Source organism: Euwallacea fornicatus, chromosome 14 (assembly GCF_040115645.1).
Source record: "Euwallacea fornicatus isolate EFF26 chromosome 14, ASM4011564v1, whole genome shotgun sequence".
In the NCBI taxonomy this organism is placed as follows: domain Eukaryota; kingdom Metazoa; phylum Arthropoda; class Insecta; order Coleoptera; family Curculionidae; genus Euwallacea; species Euwallacea fornicatus.
The window spans coordinates 458,779-483,171 of NC_089554.1; the positions used below are offsets into that span (position 1 = coordinate 458,779).

Below are 24,393 nucleotides of genomic sequence, written 5' to 3' on the forward strand. Positions count from 1 at the left end.
TGAATTAATGTCGAGAAATGCATGAATCATGTTTACCCTAATTTACAGACAATTGTAGGACCTGACATTAGAAGAGAAATTTCTTCAACAGTCTGTTTCGGAAAGGAAAAGAATCCGCGTGGAAAATTAACGTCGGCAAGTACGGAGATTTAATTGCTGTCGGTTTCTCCAGGCGCTAATTTGGGCCCGTCAAAGGATGAGAGAGCCACCTTGAGAGATGTATGGCCGACAAGGCGTGTTTAGTTTTTGTGTTTAATAGCTACAAGTGATGGTCCACTCCTCAGAATTGAATATACACGAACATTTTTTTATCGACCGAAGGAAAAAAAGTGCCGATTTTGACATAATGGTGATGGTCTTAAGAAAGTGTTTGATTATTGATTGTGTGTGAAAGTTAATTTCTTATACCTGCCGTCGTCGTGGAAATATTTTGCACCATCATTTGGTTTGGGAATGGAATTACAGTAGTATGTAAGAAGAAAATTCACTCGACTAAGGAATGGTGCATTTAAATTATCTTATTTCTTCAGTGGCCATCAAATGCGTGACGGGATATTCTTCATTTTATGACTCATGTGAATTCGCCATAAGCACGGGATCGTCTATCTAAATTGGTCTGCTGGTTTCTCTATTCTTGGGCATACAGTAAGTAGTTCTAAAAAAAAATACGACAATGTGACTTTTATTGCTGATGCATTCCATCGGATGGATACAAAAGAGAGACACGGAGTGCCTCGTCGGTCAGGTATACCGTCTGACTTCACAGAGACTGACTTGATTATTTTTGCTGTTAACCCTCTATTAGTCGCTATGGGTCTGACAGACCCATAGTGTTTTTATTTGCTAAGTGTTAGAAAACTATTGGAGCCACATTATTGTTGCTTCGTGACATCTCAAAGGGATATTTTAAGAATAGTTTACATTAGTTTTATACCCTGGTAAGTGTTTTATTGCGCTATAAATTTTTGAGATGTGTTGATCGGCGCCGTCTTGGGGGTGCCAATGGTAATTTTCTATCACATGTTGAATGTGGCAGCGATTAAGTCACGACTAATTTTTTTGGGGAATGGAAATGAGTATATTTTTCGGCGGGAATATATAAAAAAATTAGTTTTTAGTTTGTTGAAAGAACAACTAGAGAGAAGGTCACAAATTCCAAATTTGCCACCCGAATTAAAAATGTCATTAGCAAAATATAGGCCCGAAACGTCAGCTAGAGAGGAACAACCTCAAGCTGTCACACTAACAAGAAAAAGAAAACGATGTGAACCGTGCTATAAAGAAACACAAAAAGATGCAAAGACAAAGTATGTGTGAGAAAAATGTAATGTCTATTTGTGTTTGAGTCGACACGTAAGAACAATTTGTCAAAATTGTTTAGAAGAAGAAATCATAATATAAACAGAAGATAGTGAGTAATTTTCGTTTTTTTTAAGCAATATAATTTTAAAAAAAGTACCTAAATAAATTTTAACTAGTTAAAACTGTTTTTTATTTTTCTTAATTTGTTTAAATATAGTTGTAAATTATGCTTTTTAAAGCACTGTGTATATCACAAACACGGAAGTTATCGTTGATCATTGGATTGTATTTTAAACGCATTACAATTACAAAAAATAAGATATTTATTAACACAGGTCTCTCAGACCCATAGCGACTAAGGACGTCTCATCAGCTGACGCGCCTAACGGAGGGTTAATGATTTTATTTTCGAAAAATCTTATGCATGGTCCAGTACCATTGAGCTCATTCAATTAACAGTTTCAGCTTTCATTGCTTCAACACATATGCACCAGCCATACAAACAACAAACCAAAACTAAGCTGTTACATTGGTTACATCACTGCATTACAATGCTTAATGACATGTATTATTTTTAATTACCAACGGTCTCACCTACTCGCTATCCTATCAGGTGTAGGACCACCCCAGCCTAAAGGACAACTTTATGGGATAAACATGTGTAGGTTTTTAACTGATTTGATAATCGATTGGATCATTGGAATACGATTCACCCACGGTTTTCGGGCTGAGTCTGTTTTGTCGCTCGACTTTGTTATGAGATGATGGGAAGACCTACTCTTGAACTGGGTTAATCATATACACATGTGAACATGATAATGAAACCATTGTTTGTGTTGTTTGGGCAGCATGAGTTTGTTTTGCTTTACGTGCATATGTATATGGTGAAAATTTTTATTTCTTGATCGATGATTGTAATGGCTAAGCGAGCGGAAATGATTCATTTCTATCATTGTAGCGAATAATAGGAAAATCCTCGGATAAGTGTGGTGATGGGTATCCTGTTTTCTTAATTAAAACCGTTAGGTAATAACAATTGCTGCTTCTGGTAAGGACGAATGAGTTTTCTAGGATATCTGTTTAAGTCATCATATTTGCATAACTTCTAGCTCAGTGGCTACTCCAATCAGTACAGATTTCTGCTCATAAGTCCTGTTAATTATGTGGTCAGTAAATATAACAAAGAAATAGAATTTGACTTGGCTCTTTTGTCTTGCTACCCACATTTAAATAAAATGATAATAGTTCACTACTGCGTTCAAAAGATAATTGAACCATCAAATTCATTTCACGCACAATGGACGCAAACGGTTTGTTGGCTGCGGGATTTATTTCTTTTTGCTTTATTTAGTCGTCGATGTGGAGGTCTTTTAACGTCTCGCATACCTCCCAACGCTTAAGGTGACTAAATCATCACATTTTTGTTGAAAATAAAAATATTTACATCACCCATACGTCATCGCGTGCTTTTTGATTATCTTTCATTTAAAAACACTCCAGAGCTATGCAAAACTTCCTGCTGGATATTGACTATGTAATGGGAGCAGAATGTCTGGAATCTGGCTCATGCCAAGAGGGTCAAAAATGTTCTTAATGGCTGTTGTTAAAAGTTTCTGGCTGAACTCGACTAGAATATTGAAAGTTCATCGAAGGAGTGCTGTTAAAAGGTCTTTTGTAGTTTTTCTGGTTAATTAGTCAAAGGCTGGCGGTGCTAGGATTTATTGTATTTGAAGGTCGATATGAATTACAGTATTCCTCTTGGAACGTATTATTAATCGTATGAATATAGAACTAGAAAATTTACCTACTAGCAACAGATCTAATTTCAGTCAGGACGAGTAGAGCATTCCCGTGTTTCTGTACGTGCACTCCTTAAGGAACCTCCAAATATTTGCATATCTGTGCTTAAACCGTGACTCATACTATCTTGAGGGAAATCTGGGACCCACTCCTTTCTCATTATACATTTGCAAGTCGTATTCCCACGTGCCACCTTTGGGTTTTGTTGGTCCGTTTTATCGAGTTCTGTAATTGTAGTCGATAATTTTTTATTATTTTCATATATATTTTTTAATTTCATACATTGTAGCGTCGTCGGTTCGGCATTCTGATTTGATGTCTAGAACTTGAATAAAGCTTTTTGTCAACGTAAAATAATCTGAGGAGCCTGAATTGGCCATAATAAAATGCCTTTGTAGCCTGAAGTGATCTGTGTAATCGGGAGTGATTAGAATTATTTTTTAATAACCGGAGTAACTTAAGTTTCTTCGAATGAAATTTTTTAGCAGTCTGATTTTATCTGTTTACAATAGTCGAAGTAGTCTCGGCACCATAAAGAGATTGCTCTGCGATTTGAGGTAACGTGCTTAACCCAAAGTCACGTGTATGAAATTTCTTATGAGTTGTACAATCTATGAACATTTATAATTTTTTGATGGGTCTAAAAATTTAACGCTATTATTTGAGTCGTTCCGGAAAAACCAGAAAGTATCGAATTCCTCCGATAATTAACGAAAGCTTCCGGTGGCGAACGGCACCACACGACAACATCCTATTCTTCCGAATTCCATTGTGGACAATTGTTACAATGAAAATATCTACAAGTGTGATGCAAACAAGGATTTCGTCGGTTTTACGTCTTTGACGAGTCACATATTCGCTTGGAGAAGTTCAGCGACCACAGGCAAAGCGCAGCTGTAAAAGTGATTCATTTTGCTGATTCAAATCCCGATTTATTTAATTTTTTTTCCACAGAAATGTCCAAGATGCATTAACCTTATTTCGTCATTTTTAAAAGCCGCAAATTGAACCATATACAATCAGATTTCTTAAAGCGATTTTGAAACTGGACCTATAAAACCGTCGAATAAACGCTTTGCTACTGTTTGCCCGGATAATTTGTTTACGCAGTGGTAATTGTGTGAATCATTACTTGGTTCAATAATATGTTGAAACACATTCCTTGGTATCTGTTCACCCTGATTGCTGTAAACTTTTTTTAATTGGCGTCAATGCAAGTTTTCGGTTTATTAAGACCTTGATGGGAGTTGCGCTTTAACGATTCAATTGTGGCAACAACATATGCAGCTTTTGTCTGATTTAATTGATTTATTGCTAAGTCTCGTTTCTTTCTATTCGTTCGGTTTATTACTTTGTAATGTTTTAAATTTAATTTCTTAAGTATCAAGAAGCATGACTAACACATTTTCGCAAGCAGTATCACATTAAGCTTCAACAAAAAAGACTCGTTTCAATCAAGTTTGTCCTTCATAAGCGACATGGGTCGCTAAATGAAAGCTAGACGCATTTTTCCCCTTTATTAAGGCCATTTTGATATAAATTAATTGCCGTGTTCCCGTTTAAGTGGCGGTAGACTTGAGGAATCAATATTGAGCCACATATTCCGTCCAGCTAACGTTTGACTTTTGCATGGCAACCCATAAACCCTGGAACGCTAAAAGAGATCAATATTCCAACATTGAGGCTGCATTGCATCATAGATTGTGTACACACACACACACTGTGAATCCAGAGTGTGTTAGTGAAAATAAAAATGAATCATAGGTAGAAAAAAGTTAATGTTACTGATAAAACACGTTTTCATTGCTTTAAAAAAATCTCTCACCTTGAGAAAACGGAGTTAATGTAATAAACCTTACCAGCAGCTGTTTCTCTGCCTAGTCTTTCCCAAGTTACTTAACGTCGATAGTCTTTTACTTTCGTTATTTTTTATTTATATATTAATTCTGTACATAGTTTAAGGCCCCGTTATCAAGAAGTAATCGAATTCTCACATGCCCCCAGACGATTAATTTTAAGCCTTCAAAACTCCGACTGTTTCGATCAAGACCCTCAGATCTCAGTGCCTTTTTGTTGAATTTTTTTAGTTCGGTTATAAATTTGTTTTGAATTCTTATATTGGTTAATCTTCCGCTATAATCTATGGAGCATATCATTACCAATTACATCCCTCAACATTACAATAAAAACGTCTTTGTATTGCTCAATATTGGGTTTTGAAATCTAGGCAACTCTTAGTTATCCTCTCAAGCTGAAATGCTTAAGGCGTGACTTGGCGTTCCTTGGTGTGAACATGGTTCAACCGTTATTCGGTTTTCGATAAATTTGGAAATAAAGGTGTTGTAACAGTTGGATTACTACTTGCTTTTTGTGTGGATACGGAACAAGTGATTATTGTTCTAATAGTGAGATTCATCATATTTGGATAATTCAGAATAGCGTTTTTCTTCGGTGAACGAGCGAGTATTTTTTTATGATCAACGTTCGTCATCCTAGCGATAAATAATCGCCTGTAAAATTACAGTTAAATGCGTAAAACTCGTGTTTGTTTGAGGTTAATTGGGGGCAATGTAGTGGTGCACGTTACACTATAATTATCCTGTATAAGTTGTGACAATTGACTAAATTACAATTATTACGTTTGTTGGCTGGAAGGACAATGACCCCAATGTAACGTGTGTATGTATGTATATACAAGGTATTTAGTATACCGATAGAAAGTTTTCAATAGGATATAGTGTTATTTTGAATCTATATAAACATATTTGTCTTCATACAGAGTTTAATCGTTTTTGAAATATTGAACTTGTTAGACCTTATTGTAGTTTTATGTGATATAATTGAGTTGATACGATTAACTTAATTTTTTTTATATTCAATTCTTTCCGCTTTCATAATATGCATATTGACCAAGCAAAATAAAAATTCATTAAAATTATTATTATAAATATAGACAAGTTAATGTGCTAAAATATTTTGGTTCCAATCTATTCTTTCATTTTAAAACAAATTTTCCCCAATGTGGTGCCAAGTCAAGAAATTCAAATAGTCTTAAGAACTTCTATATTGTAAACTCTTTCAAAGAATATACAGGGTGTTTCCTAACTATGTGTAAAAAATTTAAAGGCGTAATACTCGACTGATTTTGAGTCAAAAATGTCCAATAAACATATGTCCGCAAATGCCTTGTTTCCAAAATACAGAGTGTTGACTGAAAGACGTTGAAAAAGGTTATAAAGCTTTCTAAAGGTTTGGTGGTATTTACTAACTTGTTTATTGTTAGTTTTTTTTGCTACTTCCACTACTATAAACAAAAGAGTCAGTGTTATTTTGGTGTTTTACTCTCTAAAGTGAAAGAATTTAGTTCCGTGTTCCAAAAATCAGATTATACCTCAGTTTTGAAAATTTTTCAAATGCCTAATTACACTAATCAAGAAATGGCCAATATGGTTTTTGTTTACGGCTTTGCTGATGGTAAGTGTTTTTCTAAAATTCAAACACCCAAATTGAGTCATTTCGAAAATAAAATCTCTTTTTCTTGTCACATTTCAACACCCTGTGTCTTGGAAACAAGGCATTTGCGGACATATGTTTATTAGACATTTTTGACTCAAAATCAGTCGAGGAATACGCCTTTAAATTTTTTACACGTAGTTAGCAAACACCCTGTATAACATTATGACTAAATTATAGTTCATATTACATATACCAAAGAAATAAACAACGTTAAGTTTAAATAAGTATTAACTGTTTTAAAAATAAGATATTCCATTTCTAATGTATTTAATCTCCCCTTTACTCTGCTCTACCAATACTCCCCCCGGGCTGATATTTCAAGAATCACGAGACTTTTAGAAAGATATTACAAGTTTGAAAAGTTTTTAAGTACTAAAATTGAGAGTCAACACACATAGGCGTACTATGGCTAAGAGGCAACCATCGGCTAATTTATTATTTATATATAGTTATGGCCAAAAAAATAAGAGTATCATTTAAAAAATCTATTAGAAGTAATAACGTTACAATATTTATTCTAAAAATATACAACTTGTCTCAGAATGTTGTTGTTAACATTTACTATCTTATTTGCAATACTTGACTACAATATATAACAAAGCACAAAAAATTCAAGAATTTTATCGAAACTTCGAATGGTCAAAAAAAATAAGAGCGTTTAGGGATATTAGGATATTTGATATGAATCATATCAGAAATACAAGTATATTCGTCAGTTAATGGTTTCGTGTGTGAACTATGTTTTGTTGTTATACCTTAACCATATATTATAGACACCAGTTCCGAGGCCGGAAACGTAAAACTACAAGTAGGGAAGATGCTCGTTTAATACGTGAAGTGTCAAAAGAACCTTTTCTGACGTCTACAGCTGCCAAACAAAATTTCAACCTACCAATTAGTGCTAGAACTATTCGAAGACGAATGCAGTAGTTCGGCTATAACGGAAGAATTGCGAGAAAAATGCCCTATTTGAATAAAATACATCTTAAAAGTCGCATTGAATTTACAAAAAATAATTTAAATGGTATGCATTGGTAAAACATTATTTTTTCGAACGAAACCAAAATTAATTTGTTCGGAAATGATGGGAGAGTAACTGTGAGACGTCGGATAAATGAACAACTAAACCCAAAAAATACAACTTGCACTATTAACCATGGTGGAGGCAATATTCAAGTTTGGGGGTCGTTCTCGTATGAAGGAGTTGGTCCGATTTATTTAATTAAAAAAAAACTTGACAAAAAAGATTTACTTGGAGATTTTGCAAAATGTTGTGTTGTCTTATGCCGAAGAAAATCTGCCATTGAAATGGATCTACCAATATGACAACGACCCTAAACATACCGCCAAAGTTGTTAAAGCGTGGTTGAATTCCTAAAATATTGACATTTTACCTTGGCCATCTCAGTCTCCGGACATGAACCCGATTGAAAATTTGTGGAAAATTGTTAAAAGTCATGTAGCTTTAAAAAAAAACAACGAACATGAAACTTTTATGGAAAAAAGTCCAAGAAATCTAGTATTCTATTCCAATAGAAGTCTGCCGCAAGTTGATAGACTCCATGCCTAAACGACGCGCTGCACTATTATCCCAGAAAGGATATGCGACCAAATATTGAATAAAATATTATAATTACGGCATTTTTGATTAGTTTATTGTTGTTTTATATGTTTTTTTTCTAGTTTTGAAAGCTATTTCTAAACGCTCTTATTTTTTTGACCACTCGAATTTTCGATAAAATTCTTGAATTTCTTGTGTCTTGTAATATATTGTAGTCTAGTATTGCAAATAAGATAGCAGATGTTAAGAACAATATTTTGAAACAAGTTGTATATTTTCAGAATAAATATTGTAAATGTTATTACTTATAATAGATTTTTTAAATGATACTCTTATTTTTTTGGCCATAACGTATATCTTAATAACGTATGAAGAATACATATTAGCATAACATAAATAGCAAGACTAATCTTTTATTGGGATTTTTTGTGGATGTACTTAAACTCGAGTTCTGAAACCAAAAATTGATTAATTTTTTCTTATATGGAGCAACCTTTTTTTGAAAATAATAAGTACTAAAATCTAGCTATGCCGGGTATATTACCAAAAATCGATGATGTACATGAGCGTAACCTGAGAGTATAGTACAGCATAGATACATATATATAAAGAACGAAAAGCCCGGCATAAATTCTTTAAAAATTAAAAAAATATATTTTTCTTGACAAGGCTACAACACGTCAAATATTGTTTTTAGTTGTATATTATTTGACAGCACAGACATATTTACAGGTTTACCAATGTAGTAGAAATTTTTGTGTTGCGGAATCCACTGTGCATATATTATGACGTTTATGGCTTTTTTGGTAAATTCTGAACATGTTTCATGTAACATGCTCACGTCTACATTTGATAATTTTTGAAAAAAAATACAAATAATAAAATAATGATAGAACTATTATTACTTTAAAAATAATAATATGAACTGTTGCCATAACACACACACACACACACACACACACATTACTATAGCACCACATATTGCTATAGCAATGATATTAACAAAATCATAATCTAATGTATTAAATGTTCAAACCGTGTCCCGAGAACCTAACCCTAACCTGACAGTGGGCAAATTGCAATTCACATTATTCAAGAACTTTTTTTTATCATCTTCTACATTGTTGGGTTTATTTAAATACACTATGTTTCAGATAATCCGTTAAAAAAAGTCTATAAAGGTCTAAGAGGCATATTGCACAAAATTTTCAAAAACTGTTGAATTTAAGCATTGGTATGTTTCATGAAACATGTTCATAATTTTTCAAAGAACTTAAAAACGTCGTAATATATATGGTGTTTCACAAGAAAAAAAATGAAAAGTACACATACTGTGGTGGCCATAAGTATGGAATATTTTGTGAAACTTTATTTAGCTAAAGGGCCTTTACTTTTTTTCTTCCATTCTGGTATATTTAAATTGGGATAGGTCAATTCTACATTTTAAACCATACAGTATTTATAGAATGTTGATATCAAAAATTTCACCGATAAACAAATTTTTTTAGATGGACAAAAGTATGGAATATCATACATTTAAATTTATTTTGCATTTAGTATTCAGTATTGAGTGTTACAGTTCGATAAAATTTGAAGCCGAAATGGTTAAAAAAATATATCTTTCGGAAGATTTTCGATCACGAATAGTGGAGATGTCAAATAACGGAGCCAATCAGAAGGACATCGCAAAGACATTTAATGTGAGCCAGGGGTGTGTATCGAAAATTTTGAGGAAGTTTAGGATATTCAACGCCGTAAAAAACCATCCGAAAACAGGACGTCCCAGAAAAACAACAGCCCATACAGACCAACGTATTAAAATTATATCCTCCAAAGATCCCGAAAAATCATCGCGCTTAATGAAGGAAGAAATTACAACTAATAGTGGTATTGAAATTAGTGATCGTACTGTGAGGCGTTGTCTATGTGATACTGGATTGTTTGGACGATTGGCAGTGAAGAAACCATTAATTTCCAAAAAAAAAACCGAAGGCCAGAACTAAGTTTGCACGCTCACATCTGTTTTGGACACCCGAAAAATGGAATATCGTCCTTTTCAGTGACGAAACCAAAATGAAACTGTTTTATTCGGATGGAAAAACTTATGTTCGGCGAACAATAGGGAAGAGATTTGATCCCAAGTTCCAAAAGCCCACTGTTAAACATGGCGATCAGAGTTTAATGGTGTGGGGATCTTTTTCGAGATCTAGAGTTGGCCTATTAGTCAAAATTGATGGAATAATGGATCGGTTTTTATACAAAAATATCCTAGAATAGCATATGCTTTCATTTGCCGAGGAAGAAATGCCACTGGTATGGCGGTTCCAACAGGATAAAGATCCTAAACAGTCTTCGCGGTTGATTAAAATTTGGTTTATTGAAAAGCAGATAGATGTTATAGAATGGCCTTCACAATCTCCTGATTTAAATCCCATCGAACATCTGTGGGACCATTTGAAACGAAAAATTAGACAAAGACACGTGTCAAATACTGAAGAATTGTGGAGGATCATACAAGAAGAATGGAAAAACATTTCTTCCTCAACGTGCCAGAATCTAATTGATTCAATGCAGCGTCGATGCCAGGCTGTCCTAGATGCTAAGGAGTATGCCACAAAATATTGAGTTTATTTAAGATGGCAGGCTCCATACCATGATATAAAAAATATTCCATACTTTTGTCCAAGTGTAATTTTTCATTTTCATTTTTCTAAAAAGTTTTTCAATTAGAAATCTTAATTTTATGCTATAATTATAGGAAATTAAATAAAGACCTTCAAGCATTTGTGTAATTTTTGTTTAATACTTTTTAATAAATATTTTATCAAATTAAAATAATATTCCATACTTATGGCCACCACTCTATTTGCTACATGGGTAATCCTGTCCACAAATCTGTTACTTGAAAACGTGCTCAACAAAAACGATATTTTACGTGTTCTAACATTTTCATGAAAAATACTTTCTTCAGTTTTTAACGAATTTATGCGGAAGTTTTAGTCGTCTATGTATACATAAATAAAGCTTAGAATGGCCATTAAAATTAGAAAACATGCCTATAACAAACGTTTATTGAAAACAATGCTTTAACATGATAGTGGAAATGGTTTGGTAGCACTAATTTGAAGCCTTGAATCGTACTGAACAACAAAGTACTTTCGTTGTCTTTCATAACATAAAGCGATATTAAATTTCAAAGCAGGATGTGTGTGATTCATGTTCGCACTTGTTTAGTATTTTCTCCCAATTACTGCTTTTGTAGTATATAAAACCGTTAGGCTCGTGTTCTGGGTTTCGTTTCATCTCAGATTTACGCACGGATGATTCCGAGCTTATATTTTCCTATTAGGCAATAGGTTTTTTCTCTATTTTTTTTAGAAACTGTAGAAAAAGTAGAAACTATTTTTGATTGATATATGCCGGTTTTTTTTTCACCTTCTCGAATAAACGACGTAATGACTACAATTTCAGCGAAAACAATCTAAATGTGTATACCAGGTAGGTAAGATATCGTTTGTTTAGTGTGGTGATTGTTAGTGTAGTTACCATTATTGTGTAAAATTCGATTATAAACCAAATTCTCTTTTAATGAGGTTTTATTTTTACTTTACAATAAACTAGCCTGTATTTGCAAAAAAGGTTCCCAATGGTTTATTGTTATTATTTGGTTGACAGAGTGGCAATGCATGAGTGGTTCTATTTAAATTGATTAACAGTTGGTACTTCCCTATCAGCGTATACGAATTGTCAGATTTGCGAAGCAATTTTCATGCTATTGAAGCGTAAAAAATAAATCCTAGGACTGAGTTGCAAGGTTAGACCAGTTCGTTTTTAAAATTACTACCACTGTTTCAAGAATCTCTACAGAAGAGTCCTCTGGGGGGAAAATGGTAGCAGAAATATTAATTATTGTATATTTTAGATTATTTTAGCACATGCCCGGAGGCATGTTATCACTCGAGGTGTATCGACTGCTTGGTAAATATTTAAAATTTAAAAGTTTTGTGGGAATTGTAATTGTGTAACTTGACGCAACTCTTAATATTTATTCTCCTCCAATGATTTACTATTCTTGAAATTAACTGGAAAATTTCACGTAGTTGAACCATTTATTTTAGTTTTTAATCATTAGTGTTTGTCATACATATCTTATCTTCATTTTCTTTTTATATTATGTTGTTGGTACATTACCCACCGTTCCTTCACAAGGGATTAAAGTTTTCAGTATACACCGTTTGTTGTAAAATTCCGTAAATTTCCCTGAATCAAATGTTATAGAAATTTAAATTACTTTTTATCGTAATATATTTAAATTTTAATAATAGTGTATTACGTACTAACACGTGAGGGTCATAAGTATTTCATAACCGTGGTGTGTACTCGTATACAGTACGATTTTTTCTGCTACTATATTTAAACAGATTTTTTAGAATTACAATAAACTTACCTGTATTGAGCATAAATTTTATCCGAACCATCAAAAGTAGATGCGTCTTAAATCATAACATCAATGGTGACTTTCCATTTGACATTTTCATGGAAACCATAATTAAAGCAGTCATGGGGTGATGACGACATTGTGGTCTGTTAGTTGGCTAAGTAAATAATGTGACACATTGTGTCATTATCAACCTGTTATTCCCATATAAGAAAAAATGCGAGAAAATGAACTTCATAGTGTGAGTGAACACACGAATATTATATAGCTAGGATATATGGCGACTTGTGGATTTTTTAGATTCAAACTTGATATTTTAGAAGTCAGTTATTTCAAATATAGCAATGATATAAATACCGTTTTATTCACTAATGATAAAAAAGAATTCGCTAACATTATTGACAGTAAACAGGGTATTTCAAATTTGACTGTCACCATCGGAATGTCGGAAACTTGAGGAGATACGGAGAAGTATAAATGAGGGTAAAATTGCGTAATTTAGACTTGCCGTTTTCAAAATTTCAATTATCAGTGTACTTCCAAAATCCGAAAGTAGCCAACGAGAAAATTAAAAATTTGAGATTTCGATTTTATTTTTTTAGCTTTTTTTAAAAATTAGGTCTAAACCACAAGTAAATTTTCTCTGCGACTTTTTCTCAGTTACACGATGACGTTTTCAGATTTTCAATCCGGCGTTGAGGCTTTCGGCTTCCATCATCAACTTCATTTTTTCTTATGCGCCATATTGGATTTTTGGTTAGAAAAGTATTTGAATGACAAATATAGAAGCGTCACCATGTAGCTGAAAAAAATTGGCAACGCAGATGTGTTTGCGATTTCGGGTTTCTTGTCAAATAATGGTAAAAAATATAAAAACGAAATCTCCAATGTTTGATTTTCTTCAGATATTTTTGGAAGTACCCAGAAAATTCAAATTGTGAAAATGACATTTGGTCAAACACTAAAGTGCGCAAGTTCACCTTTATTTGAATTTCTTCGTATCTCCTCTAGTTTCCGAGATTTCAATGATGGAGGTTGTTTTTTTATATATCGTATGTAGTAAGCCTCATTATATTTTCTAGAATCAAATGTTTTAATTTTAGTTCTTATTTTTTAATCTAACATGGTTAAATTTTAATAAAATGTATACAATTCATAAATTAATTGATCAATACATATCTTTGTGAGTATTCGAAATTTTGTAAGTTTTAAATAATTTTTTATACATTTTGGTGGAATTTTGGTCTTTTGCGTTCAAAATCCTGTATAAAAATTAAGAGTTTATTAAATCTACGTTACGACCTTGATATTAATTGGCCATAGATAGATATTTATTGAACTAACGAATTGCTGAACAGAAATTTTAAAACATGTCTTTAAATATTTAATTTTTGTATTTGATAATGTGAAGGGTTTCTCACGAGAATTCTTTCCAATTTTCATTTTATTTTCTTCCAATTGTAATGGAACTCGCGAAACAAAACTCGAGAACACTTTAGTAGATTTTATTCCACTCGTTATGACACACAAAACACTGAATCGTTACAAAACTAAAGATCTTAGGCTTTAACTGGCATTTAACTGGAGAGAGTCAAGAGTTAAAGATGCAGGATTTTACAAGATTTCGGGAGCGTCGAGCTATATCAGTCCTATCGTTATTATTAGAAAAATAGAATAGAATAGAATAGAGTAGAATAGAGAGTAGTACAAGGTTCGGGGTATCTTAAGTACTAAAAATGGGGGTCAGTACCCATAGGCGTGCTCCGATTTGAGGCAATAGGCAACATAACCCACAGATGGTAACTTTCCAAATTCTTAACCCGTAAAGTCAAGACAATGGTAAGAAAGGATAATTTACAAGGGTGTTGCAGCTGTAGTCTGATTTTGGCAAAAATGAGGATACTTTAGTCTTTTGTCTTGACGAGGAAGAGGAGTGAAAGTTTTTATGAAGGGTAACCCTTATTGGAAGATAATGGGTTCCCGACATATGGCCATCCTGGACATACCACTAAGGCAGTGGAAATCCATAGGCGTAGCCTAAGGGTACATTACACAATTATTGTACTGCATAGAAAGAAATGAAAACCGCTTAATGAAATTTTACAGGGAGGGGATAAGTAAAATGTACACTCGATATGTAATGCTTAAAATGTCAAGAAATGAAACATTTGGACGGACTAGGAAGACACTTGGATGCCTGTAATTATCCACATCACAAGATGGGGCTCCGTTATAGCTCATTCATGTTTTCGAGATATTTTTAGATTCAGCTGACAAAACACCGGCTCTATGTGTGGCAGTGTGTAATTTTTTTGGCATCGTATTACAGCTGGCATAGTGTGAACAATTCTGTCTCAGCCATATCTAAGTAGTGTCCCTACTTATTACTCCTTATTCACCTAAACCGACTGATTAAGCATTCGGAATAAAATCAGCGGTAAAAATAACAAGTTAAAATCGGCGCGCCCACTCTCTAGGACAAGTTTCCAAATTCGACAATTTCTATTGTAATACCATAAGAATATGGGATGTGACTAAGCCAAATCGACGTGGGAACGCGAATTTAATCACCGTAATTTAATGAAAAATTACCGCTTGCAACTGCCGTACTTTTTGTTTCAATCGAGGTTTCAATGCAACTAAACCCACAAGTTTTCTTATACACTATAATTACTATAGAAAAAGTTCACATTTTAGCGTTGACGTAAACAATACCTGTAGTTTGATAAAATGTATGAAAATTTCATGGATTTACGACACAAATATGAGGTCACAAGAATTTCTGAGAATTATTCGAGAATTACACTAAACCACCACTTTAGGAAGAAGAATGATTGATTCAATGAAATCGATGACCCATTAGAAGAATTATCAATCAGCTGATGGTGTTTGCGTGTTCGTCACAGGAAATAAACAAGGAAGAACTTTTCGGGTTTGGCCTGACTGAGACTGCTGGCTTACATCTTAATAACAATAATAATAAGCTAAAGATTTATACGAACAACACAACAGTGTGCGGCATTTGTCAGGATTTTAATCCTCAAACGACCCTTGTCCAGCAAATAATCTTTGATTAGTTGTCGAAATTTGAGCCAAAAATTTGAAGATTGTTTATCACCAGCTGCTCCAGTTAAGAGCAGGTCGCATTTGGGTTGTTTACCAATTACTATGCGCTAATAGTTTTGGATGTTATTAAAAATAGCAATAACGTATACCCGACGTGTTAGTTACGGTTCAAAGAGATTTTTTTTTTGTGTTGAACAACAAGTTTTAAATGCATAACAAAAGCAACACCGCTGCAGGTATTTATAGTAAGTAGGTGGGTACCTACTTTGTACAAGGAGCTTCTACGTTTCTACAGTTAAAAACCTAAATTCAGTACTGAATTTTTAACAGCATTGATAGGCATAGAGGAAGCTTTGAACGACACAGAATTTCGTATTTTTCTTTAGAGACTATCATTTGTCCAAGCAGAATTTGTGCCCTTAACCCCTTAGCGCCCAGTGATCTATATATAGATCGCAGAAAATAAACAACCTTTATGACATAAATTTGTTTATTAAAACAATTTTTATTAGGACATAAGGTTAGCTTATGCAGGTGGTTAAGTAAGCAGCGAGAACTGCATTCGTACGATGGTGGCTTCAGTTAACTTTTTGTGACAAATGTAATGTTACCTTGTGTACTCTTTGCTTTCCTAATTGGCACAATAAGTAGACCTGTACTTACAGTTTATTTAGTTTTTGTATTTTTTTTTATTAAATAGTTTTTGTAAAAAATAAAATTTATGAATTTAACGCCTAAATAATTTAACCAAAAATAAAATTAAAAAGTATACGGCACATCCCAGTGATCTATATATATATCACCTTTTTTTTTTTTAACCGCTGAAAAAAAAGATACATTTCAAGATGAATTTTCAAATATGATGCTAAAAGCCTAATTCGTGAAGAAAGCACGACCTTTTTTCACGATAAAATAATTTGGGCGCTAATGGGTTAATTAGGTATGAAGAGTGTCTATTTAGTAGTCCTTTGGACTCCTATGAGTTTATTTGCAATTTCATATAAAATCGATTATGGGAATGTACAGAGATGGTGAAAAGTATGGATATTCTAAACGTTTCATAATTTTACGTCAATATACTGAGTATTAAAAAATAAACATGCGATACAAAAACACAAGTATATTTTCCATAATATTATGAACAAAAAATGTTGAATTTATTTCTACGCATTTATGTATTGAAAAATAATAATGAATCAATATGGGAAGGGAATGAAATACTTTGCAGATTCTAATAAAAACGAATAAAAACTTTACATAAATTAATATTTAGTAGCATATCTTTGTAAATTTACAACACTCATCGACTCACGACATCAACATCGCGTTCAGTCGACTAGATTTTTGCAGATAGAAATGGGAATTTTCAACCATTTTTCGTACAAGACTTTCAACAATTGATCTCGATTGAACACATTCTTGTCCCTAATTTTTCGTTTTAGCTGTTTCCAGAGATGCTCAATCAGACTTAAATCTGATGAGTACTACGGCCATTCTAAGACGGTAATTTCATACTGTCAGCCAATTTTTAACTAGATGCGATGAATGTTTTGGGTCGTTAACGTCCTGAAAACGCCATATTAAAGTTTAATTTTAATTCCACCACTAAAAAGAGCGATACCCCATTTTGAAGGGGAGGAAAATAAATTTTCCAGAGAAAAATTTATTTTTGGTTTCTTATTATTTTTAAAAATGAAGTTTGTTCACTGCAATCGTTCCTGCCAAGCTCTTTTCATATAATCGACGTGTTGCAGTTGGATCATTTTTAGCAATGTTAGTATTGTTACTATTTTTTTGATCCGTCAATCAATCAGAAGTAAAGTTTGTTTTTCTTGGATGTCCAGGTTTTAAACAATTTTTTACATCTTCGAAGGTCTTTACAATTTTTTTTTTAGTTGCAACCACGACGCGACATTTCAAGTATTGCACATCCAAAATCTTCGAAAAAATACTTTTTGGCCATAGCAAATATAAAATTCACCACATAACCAAGTCGAACAACTAATATTAGCTCCTTAGATAACAAAACTGCACAGTACTACATACTTTTGTCCAACAAGAAAATTTGTTTTAACAATAACAACATTCCCAAGGCACAAATACCACAACATTTACCATATCCATAAGCTTCGAGGACACAAACATGAAGAATAAAAAAAAACATTTTTCTTTAAATTATTCCTTGTATCCGCAAATGTGCGTGAGGCTAATGAAGGTAAATGTTAAAATTAGTGACAACCCCACAGGGTGTCCCAAAAAAGAGGGACGCCATAAAATGTAATTTTTTTTAACGGCACCATCTGCACTTTTCACCTGATAAAATCCTTTTTTAAACCTGTATTAGTGCATATGATGTTTAAAAACATTTTTTAGAGGTTTGCAGTACCACAAAAAAAGTTAATATCGCAAATAACTTAAGTCAGATATTGACGATTTTAAGACTGATTCTCATGTAAGATCACTTTGCAAGACGCGAATACTCATTTAGCCAAAGATACATAAAAAATATTCACAATAACAACTTTAATTTTCACCTTTTTAACTTTAATTATTTTAGGAATCTGGCATTCATGGCTAAGTGTCTGAGTGTTTAGCATGCGTTGCCATGGTTGAGATGTTGTGTGTTTTAAGTTGTGACTGTTAAATGGACACCTTGTATGTAGCCAAGTACAGGGTGCCACGAATGAATTCGTTTTTACAAAATTCTGTCTTCTCCAAAGAGTGTGCATTAATCCTTTCGCAGTTTTCTGCAACTAGCCAAACTCAGAAATACTCGATGAACACTAAAGCCGGATATTCTAAAAGACCACATGTTTTATCATAGTAAAAACCAATCTCCGAGTGAAAGTTTAAATTATTTGACCAAATCAATTAATTAAGTTTATGTTGTGGAGAGGAATGTATGATTTTAAAAAAAACACCACAAAATTGTGAATAACTATATTCTTTTGAGATGCCTTTTTAAAAATGTTTACATTTTATTCTCGGTTATTTCAGTTGCTGTGTTGTTATTATTTGGTTCAGACAGTTGTAAACCAAAGTGCTAAACTAAAATACCCACTGTACGAAGACGACTGAATTACCAACAATTGAGTGATTTTGGAAGGGGTCGTATAATTGGCCCACATGAAGCCGGAATTGAGTTTCGTGAAATCGGTAGATGAATGCGAAAAAATGTTGCAACAATAATGCCTTACTGGAGGAGCTGGTTCGAAAATGACATATAACATTGCAGAAGAGGCTCTGGGCGACTTAGAGTAATTACAGAGCAAAAAGAGAGGAGATTGAGACTCATTACCATTAGAGAGTGACAGAATAGATCCAAATTGATAGGAGGTCACTTTTTGGAAAAGATGGGCCATAGAATGACAACGCATTCCATATATCACTGTATTTGTTCCTACGGGATCATTTCATATCGGCTGAGATTGATACTCCCTCTTTAACCACCAGTCATCGGGCCCTTAGATTGGACTGGTGGCAAATTGGGATGGAGAAGGGAATAGTGTCATGTTTTGTGACGAATCTAGATTTTACCTATAGCTCATGATGATCGTCGACGAATCAGGTATCGGAGAGATTAAAAGCGGCTTTTGGAGTTCGCTGTGGAATGTGAAACAACTCTTACCAGAGGATAAATGATTTGGAGTTGAAGGAGCCTGGGTGGTCGAACTCCTTTAGTATTTATCTTAAGCCAGTTGAATGCCCACAGCTACATTAATGAAGTTCTGGTTTGCTATACCGTACGTTCAAGGGTTAAACAGTATCATGTTTCGACAAGATACCGCTCGCCCTTATGCTGTAGCGGTTATATTATAGTTTCTGTCCCATTTAGGCCCCCATCAATATAGTCTCATGCCCGCACAATCGCCCGACCTTTCACCCATAGAACATTAATTTTTTTTTTATTACTAATATTTGTTACAATTTGTCCCAGAAAAACAGTAAGAACATTCAGAAACATTTCGATTGGAATTAAAACAGATCTGTAGAAATGACTGTCAGCACAGTTATCCAACTATGTATAATCGAACCGTTCACAAAGCTCCAGAGTGTTCATTCTGTTCAATCTGTTTGAATAGGAGGCCGAATCCAGGAGGTTTACGGCTAGGTGGTTGGGGTGACTGTCTAGCCGGTTTATGTACTTTTTGGTGCTATCTTGGATTATCTCTCGGATCGTCTTTACATTCAAGTCTTGGTGCAGTGTGGCATTGCTAACGTACCATGGGACATTAGCTAACGTGCGCAGGGTCTTCGATTGAAATCGCTGCAGAATATCGATATTCGAGCCACGGGCTGTTCCCCAGAACTGTATCCCGTACGTCCACACTGGTCTAATGATGCATTTGTAGATCAGCAATTCGTTATTTAGGCTCAGTTGTGAGCGATGTCCGATAAGCCAAGATAGACTTTTGATGGTGAGATTTAGCTGGGTTCGCTTCGCCTGACCCATCGAACATATCTAGGATATGATGGGTCGAAGGTTGGCAATGGTTTCTAACCCTCCAACGAACTTACGACAGCTGCGTGATAGATTACAAGTTGGTTGGGAGGAACGTCATAGATCACCTCGTTAGATGCATGCCCGAGCGAAGCGCAGAATGTACTCGTTTAAATGAACGGGTGACCCATCGCTGTATTTTGATTGTATAGGATACGACTTCTCCAATGAAAATGTTATCAACCGTTATTTTTAACATCATAAATATTTACAGAAAATTTAGTTTCAAAATATCCACTTTTACTGGGTGATGCATTTTCTTGTTACACAGTATATTTTAAATTCTAAGTAAAACACTGAGTCCTCGCGTACCGGAAGGCACCGGCAAGATCAAATGAACTTGTCAGTAATATAAATATCCATTCAAAATCTCTAAAAACAATGCTCTTTATTCCCATTTTCTCGACGGTTACTTTCGACTATTTTTTATTTTTCCAATTCCTAGTATAACTTTTTTGATTGGGCAACCAGTTCAACGCACCCGTTTCATCTTGAACTTAGGTGACGATCTCAACGAATGACCTTAAATTAAACACTCACGAACTGCGTTCTAAAAATATAAACTTTAATAACGCTTTGTTTAGGTAGCATGTTTTTGATGTATGTTTTTCTCTCAAACTTTCGATAACGTTCCATTTCTTAAACACAAAATGTATAGGAGTTACAAGATTTGTGGCCGTAACAAATATGTCCATTACTATATCACTCCAATATCTATATAGCTATCATTTATCATCTGATAAGTTTACGTAATCTTTAATGAAGTAATAACCAGTACTAATAGATATGTGTGTGTATGTACATGCAATTTGTGCAGCTGACCTATTACTATACTATATTACCGTATTACTGCAGCATAGTAACTTTAATAAGCCATTTACATACCCGATACTTTGATTTATAAGTCGAGTCTGTTGCATTATTATTTTACATTTCCACTGTTATGACATACATATTTGCTTACCGAACAGTTAAATAATATGTTAATCCATCTTTTAATCCGTTCTAATAATACCCGGTTTCTGTGGACTTTATATTGTTGCACTGCATGTTCGTTTGTAGGCCGAGTGATATTGTTATTTTAATACTAAATTTTGTTTGAAAAGTGCAAGTGTGATTTAAAGAACATAGTTTTCAGGAATGTTCGGTATTTCTCCAGGTACTTTTCTTTTGTAAGGCGCCTAAAATAGCAAGTTTTAGCCACAGGAGGGAAATTGTATTAAAGAAATTTTTGGAAACATCCGAGGTCACTTGGGATTTCTTGGATTATTTGTTTAATCTTGGACAGCTTTAAGAATTCACTAGAATTGATCGACAAAATTTAGCAAGTAAAGTGAGTGTTTTTAATCGCAATGGGTGACTAGATGGGTTTCGTTTCGTACCTAGTTACATAATGAAAGCAGATATCTTCATTTATAACTCAAAAAATGTAATCGGTAATGTTGGATATGGGACTTAGAAATAATCATCCCAAAATAGTTTTAATTCTGCTTTTCTTAATTGCAGTCAAGAGGCACGCCCGTGTTGTCGCTAACAAAGTTCCATAAGAACTAACTATACGAAAGATTAGTAAGGTTTCCACCATACTGCAATTAGGGACCAATACTATAGGCGCACTTTTATTGATCACCTCAGCCATGTGGTTTTCATAAAAGAAAAGTTCTACTTTAAAGTAGACAAAAGGAACTAAAATATCCTATTTTACACTTCTTTCTCTACAATGCAGAAATAATCGTAAATCTAATAAACTTGTCTCTTCCAGTTAATAAATTAGAAGAGAACATAAAGACCGTTGAATTTTGGACATGATTGATTTTTACCAGAAATCCAACACATAAAAACACTTATTGTAGTTCTATAGATACAGGGTGCAGCTTGAACATGTTTAAATATATGTTAGGATCTTGCAATTCCCTTACTATAGCGCAAAATTACAAAAAAAGTCGTGTATGAAACATATTAAAAAATGCTATTTTATGTAACTTCAGTCATATTGCGGGACCTTGCATCATAAATAGCTATTAAATCACTAGTGAATAAAACATTATTTGGATCGTTGACTCCTGTTAGGTGATTTGAATAGTTGACTCTTGATATATCAAAATTGAATACAATTAACTATTGTACTTAAATTGTGTGAATTTGCAATATTTGTTAGTTAAATTGAATACTTACATAAGCCTGAGGGGCGTCTAGTGATACGCGCGATGTTGAACCAGTGGTTCCGTTTGTGCGCGCATCTTTTTTGATATATCTGCATGAATTCTGTATTATTTTAAGTACACCGTCGAACATTTGACAATGTTCTAATACAAAAAATTGGGCTGCAATTTCATTACGATTTGATGCGTATTTGAGAATAAATCATTCTGATAAGGATAAACTGATGATAAGTAAATGGATGAAAATGACCTAGCTCAGATGGAAATGTATATAATTTCGTCTAACGTTTTGCTTCAAATTCTTTTTACTTAAAAAGCATTGAAAGTATTTTTTTAAATCATTGCTCTTCTATGATTTCTACACTGTATTTTTAAAACGAAGCATTCTTGACTTTTATTATTAAATATAAATTTTTGGTTAAACATATACAGGGCTAACTGCATATTTTGTTCATTAGAAAAATTTTGACTTCCCACTATCGTAACGGAAAGAAATTTGGTTTCAACCTAGAATTGACTGTTTTGAACCGAAGTAAAATATTTTTAAAATTGCAGCACTTTCGATTATATCGAAAGTAGTTCCTAACTTTATTATTTTAAACACGACCCCCCCAATTTTTTTGTCTTTTGAGAATTTCTCATTAAATTTTAAGGCCAATTTATGTAAAGAGTCTTATGTCTTACATTTACCGTTCCCGGGTGATACCAGAAAATTTTAAAATTTTGATAAGTGCAATATCTCACGGAAATTGATATTGAATGCTTATCGCTACAAATTTGGGAAGCGATGTTCTGGGGTTCAAATAGGTCCTAATAAGCTAATTTTAACGCATCTCAATTTGACAAAAAGTCTTCCACAACCCCGGAAACGTACCTCTGAAGTTGCATGATTGTAAATCTCAATAACTTACTTATTTTAAATGGGACACCTTGCCCATAATCGGTTCCGGGAACCTTAATAACACTTGATACAGAATTAAATTCAAGATTTGAACATGGTTTTAGGCACAGGGTGTTTCATTTGAAAAAAGGAAATTATTGAGATTTGGAGGCATGTTTCGAGAATTGTGGAAGACTTGTCAATTTAAAATGCGTCAAAATATAGCTTATTAGGTCGTATTTAAGGGCCTAAACAGCTATTGCAATATACGGAGCGCTCAGCGCACAACACCAATTTCCGTGGGCCCTTGTAACCGTAGAAATTTTAAAATTTTGCAGTGTAACTCGGAAACGACAAATCTCAGCCATTAGACATTTAATATCAGCTGGGCTTAAATTTTAACGAGAAATCCGAAACAGGGAAAAAATTGAGGGGTTTCATTTATAATAGCGAAGTTAATAGCTATTTCCGACATAGCTAGAAGTGCCGCCATTTTGAAAATATTTTACTTGAATTGAAAATAGTCGATTCTAGCCTGAAACTGAATTTTATTGGGCAACAATAGTGGAAAATTAAAAATTTTCTAATAAACGGGGTGCGTGGCTAACCTTGTAGATTTCTGACCCTAAGACCGGCACTAAGGTATTGCCTCATAATTTCGAGACACAGCATATAATTATAATAATTTTTTTTAATATTACCTATGTATCACAAGAACCTAAGCAATCCATCAATATTTCGATTTCAGTTATCTAACAAATAAATCGAGGATAATAAATAGTATTGAGAACTGTGTTATCTATGTATTCATGATTTTAAATCTGTTGGAAATAGGTTATAGGAAATAAAATTGCATATGGTTGTAAATCGTATATTCTGTCTTAAGACCACTCGGAAATCAAGCCTAGGCAAGACTAACCAATATCATATTCACTTTATCTAAAAGTAACCCTTATCTCCTAATAGAAAGGCACTCTAAAGCCATCAATACCATACTCAAGTTTCACACATGGTATGTTATCCTTGTGAAATGTATATATAATAAATTTGAAGATTTATCTAAATTGTGCCATTAATTAGGTCAGTGTCACCTTTTGGGGTTTAGGTGTACATAATTCAACAAAATCATATTATTATTATATTTTATCATTATTTATCTTATATCAG

At 33.6% G+C, this 24,393-nt stretch overlaps 1 protein-coding gene and 1 long non-coding RNA gene across 3 annotated transcripts in view; one reads left to right on the forward strand and one right to left on the reverse strand.

Moving 5' to 3' along the window:
• LOC136343344 (uncharacterized) overlaps window positions 1-22,475 on the reverse strand; it is a 30,138-nt gene extending 7,663 nt beyond the window's left edge. Inside the window, exons 1-2 of the long non-coding RNA XR_010732771.1 lie at window positions 22,360-22,475; window positions 12,627-12,774 (exon numbers count right to left, since the gene is read on the reverse strand). This is a non-coding gene — a long non-coding RNA (uncharacterized lncRNA). The remainder of the gene's footprint in view (window positions 1-12,626; window positions 12,775-22,359) is intronic.
• LOC136343330 (dnaJ homolog subfamily B member 6-like) overlaps window positions 1-24,393 on the forward strand; it is a 42,242-nt gene that overhangs the window by 10,657 nt on the left and 7,192 nt on the right. The window lies entirely within an intron of this gene.